Genomic DNA, 259 nt, shown 5'->3' on the forward strand with positions numbered 1-259 from the left:
TTTTCAGTGAAGTTTCTACCAAAATGCAGTACCTAAACGTACTTTATTGCACTCTAATACATTTCCCGAAGTTTCAGCTCGATATTTTACTTACAAAAAAGTACTTAGGTTCAAAAAAACATTCAGTGAACTGAAAAACTGTGGTCGGTAATATAGGTATTTAGCTGTGTCACATGCTCTTAATTGAAAATGTAACTAGTTTTGTTGAAAAGGAACTTTTTTGACAAAATTGCATAGGTTTTGGTTAAAAATTCCCCTT

This window comes from Belonocnema kinseyi, chromosome 2, assembly GCF_010883055.1.
Source record: "Belonocnema kinseyi isolate 2016_QV_RU_SX_M_011 chromosome 2, B_treatae_v1, whole genome shotgun sequence".
Lineage (NCBI taxonomy): Eukaryota > Metazoa > Arthropoda > Insecta > Hymenoptera > Cynipidae > Belonocnema > Belonocnema kinseyi.